Source organism: Wolffia australiana, chromosome 7 (assembly GCF_029677425.1).
Source record: "Wolffia australiana isolate 7733 chromosome 7, ASM2967742v1".
In the NCBI taxonomy this organism is placed as follows: Eukaryota; Viridiplantae; Streptophyta; class Magnoliopsida; order Alismatales; family Araceae; genus Wolffia; species Wolffia australiana.
The window spans coordinates 12,411,737-12,415,257 of NC_135841.1; the positions used below are offsets into that span (position 1 = coordinate 12,411,737).

General features: G+C 46.9%; 1 pseudogene; it reads right to left on the reverse strand.

Moving 5' to 3' along the window:
• Positions 1-2,664, reverse strand: LOC144706009 (uncharacterized; annotated as a pseudogene).
• Positions 2,665-3,521: the final 857 nt, after the last annotated feature.

Consider the following 3,521-nt stretch of genomic DNA (forward strand, 5'->3'; position numbering starts at 1 on the left):
TTACACTCTTCGTGATTTCATTGCGTTAAATCCACTAATGACACTATCAATGGGGATGTTGCGGGCAATTCCCTTTTCTATGTACATCGTAAGAAGATCAACTAACCATGAATCACCCATCGATGTCCTCAGCCTGGTTTTCACAATCTTAAGAGCAGAGAAAGATCGCTCCGTTGTGGCGGTTGAGACGGGCAATGTAAGAATCAGTCGAATAAGGCGAGTGCAGAGAGGAAAGTTGACACTAAGTCCGCTCTTGATGACGATGGGAAGCAGATCAGTGATTGACTTAAGTTCGATTCCGAAATCCGGATGGGATATGAGAGTGGACTTAAAGGAATGGAGTTCTGATTCCAAACCCAGGCGATCAACGTCCGATAAATCTTCTGAGTACACTTTTTCAAGGCGAAGGATTTTCTTGCAGTCAAAACGATGGAAGTTGTCATTCGGTTGCAGACATGATGCTAAGTCCATTAACTCACCCACAGTCTCACTGAACCGACAATCAAGTTCAGAACGGAGTTGGTCAAGAACTGGAATGAAAACCTCCAGCTGATAATGATCTTTGTAGGATAGTTCGCGACTTTGAGGTGGTCTGCCACGCATGCGTCTTCCAGATGGTTGCCACTGTTCATCTAATGGCGGGACTACGATACCATGCAAAAAGGAGATTGCCACAGACCTATCAAGAATGCCTGGGAACCCCTCATCTCTGATAGACTGAATTTCCAACTTTGCAGACTTAATCATCGCACATGCATTCACTAAGTCTTGGTCTTTCTTCTGAAGCGATACTGAGAGCGTATTGGTAACGGTCAAAACTTCTGTCATCAGCATCAAACCAAACGCATACTCAAATGATGAGATCTTCTCTAGCAGATGATCATCCTCGACACATTTTTCAGGTGCAACAACATCTTCAGCAACCATTTTAAGAGCATCGCAGATTGCAGAAAACAAATTAGCTATGGTTTTCAATGCCGACAATCTGCAGTTCCATCTCGTGGAAGAAATCGAGCCGAGACTTCTCATCTGATTTTGCCCCTTACCAATAACAACGTCCCTAATTCAATGGCTTTTTGGATAAATTTGGCATGAGAGCTCCGAAGCGCATCGTTCCGTTTGCATGATGCTCCACAAATGTTGAAGATATGTTGGACTGAACAGAAGAACTGGGCGATAGAATGAACCTCAGTCGCCACGGCAGCAATAACAAGGTTCAGCTGGTGAGTGAAACAGTGAACATAAAAGGCAAATGGAACCTGAGATCAAACAAGGGTCTGTAAACCATTGAATTCACCTCTCATGTTCGAGGCACCGTCGTAAGCTTGCCTGCAGAGACGTTTAATGTCCAAGCCAAAACAGTGAACGAATCCCAGAAGATAATGAAATAACGTCTCAGATCTTGTATCTTCCACGTGAATGGCGCTTGCGAACCTCTCATGAATTTCTCCATGCTGATCGACGAAACGCAGAACGACGCTCATCCATTCCTTCCTGGCCTCACATCTGGCTTCATCAGCAACCAAGCAGAAATATCCATCACTGAGCTCTTCCCTGATTGTTTGTCTTACAATATCTGCAGCAGCTTTTGTCATCTCCTTTTGGACATCGGGAGATGTATATTTTGCATTCTTAGGCAGGCGTGTAATTGACTTTCGGAGATCTGAGTCATTGTGTACCAAGAAATCCAATGTTTCAAGAAAATTGCCTCTATTCAAAGATTCATGGCTTTCTTGATGACTGCGAAAGGCCAGGCCTTGTAATGCCAGATGAAGAACAACCTTGGCAGTGGCGACAACTTGGGCAGCTTGTGCTGATTTCTGGTCACCATCTAAGCGACTTAGAATGCAGGGCAAGACTTTAGCCTTTCGTCTTTCCATAGTGACAATCGCATCGGTGGTCGATAGAGTTGTTGTGCTGAATGAGGCCTTTGTTTTTCTCCAAAGCATTTTTCCATCGCTTAAAACCACATGTGATGAATTGAGAGCTTGAGCGAGCTGTCTGTTTTGAAGGACTGAATAGATAGCACACAAAGCAGAACGCGGAGTCATTAGCAATGGAGTACTCTACCCACGCGAAGCGCTGAAACCAACTCGCAGAAAAAGACCTGCCTGTCTTCAAGTCGACCGGATACTTTGATAAGCGAGGCTAGAAGGGGCCGAGCTCTAGGTACTTGTCAATAAGAGTCTCTTCACTGACAGATTGGCTGTGAAGCAAATTCCTCATTCCAGGATCTCGTTCCAAGCCATCCTTGGTTGAAATTGGATTGTAGGCGATGGGAGAGATAGGAACAACAACTTCTGATTCCGCAGTGTGCAGCAATGTGGCACCGTCGGCTGGTGTTTCAGTAATTGGTGCCAAAGGATGCTCCGTTTTCTGTCTTTTGAAAAAGAAGCTAGTGATTGAGGACTGCAACCTGTTTTCTGATCTATGCCTTCCTTTTTCCATGGGGGAACATGTCTGCATATGTTTTTTGTATAGTAAGGCGATGCCGCAATTGTTGAAGTTCTCAAGATAAGAGTCGATCAAAGTGAGAGCATGCTGACAAACGTTAGGCTGGACGGAAGCAAAAGACAAGAGATTGTTGTGATCAAATCCCAGATCGTCCAACTCTTTCTTGAGATTAATCAGTGATTCCTCTTGAGATAGGCTGCAGGAATTCATGGCAACATAATAGAGCAAGAGGAGGCAGCTATCAGGTGTGAGACTTCGAAAAGAGACGAGTAAGGGAGGAGTGATGCCTTGAGAGAGGGGTTAGGGGTGCTGCGGCTAACCCCCCCAGCCCCCCCTTGTCTCCACCACTGGCCCAAATGATAATTCAACGATAAAATCGATGAGAAGTATGACACCCGTCGTTGACGGACACCGACAAACACTAAGTCACGGTAAGCATGACCTAGGAATGGCACTAGGCTCCTGATGATCCGGACGTCAGGGTTGAAGGCAGACGGTGTGAGTACGACTACTGCCGCTAGTATGCATGCCTTCGACGGTCCCAACCAAGGATGTACTGATTGAAATCCTAATCCTCGGAGCGTGAATCCTATCTATCACTGATCTAACTGTGACAATAGAGAAAACATGTGGAGGCCATGAAAGAAAAAAGGGGGTTTATGAGCATACTAGTATTGGTAACAGGGGGCATTGACTGATTCGGTAGAAGTGGAAGGCGAGCAGCACATAGGCGCGATGAAGGCGCACGTAGGCGCGACATCATGAGTAGGCAAGGCGGCAGGCGTGATGGTGGTCATAGTAATGGCCGCATCGGCTAGAGTGGCATGGTTTAGAGGCGCCAATGCACATCGGCAACAAGACGTGACGGCGACAGGGCACGACATCACGAAAGACTGGTAGCAACACAGCGTGGTGGCACGACGACGCAGCGGAGGTAGGGTGCGATGCGCAATGGCGAAAATGTGCGGCGGTGTGGAGTGGCGGCCTCGGGCACGATGACAACAATGGGCCAGACGCAGCAGGCACGACGACAACAAGCGCAACGATGTCAAGCGCGATGGGATGGA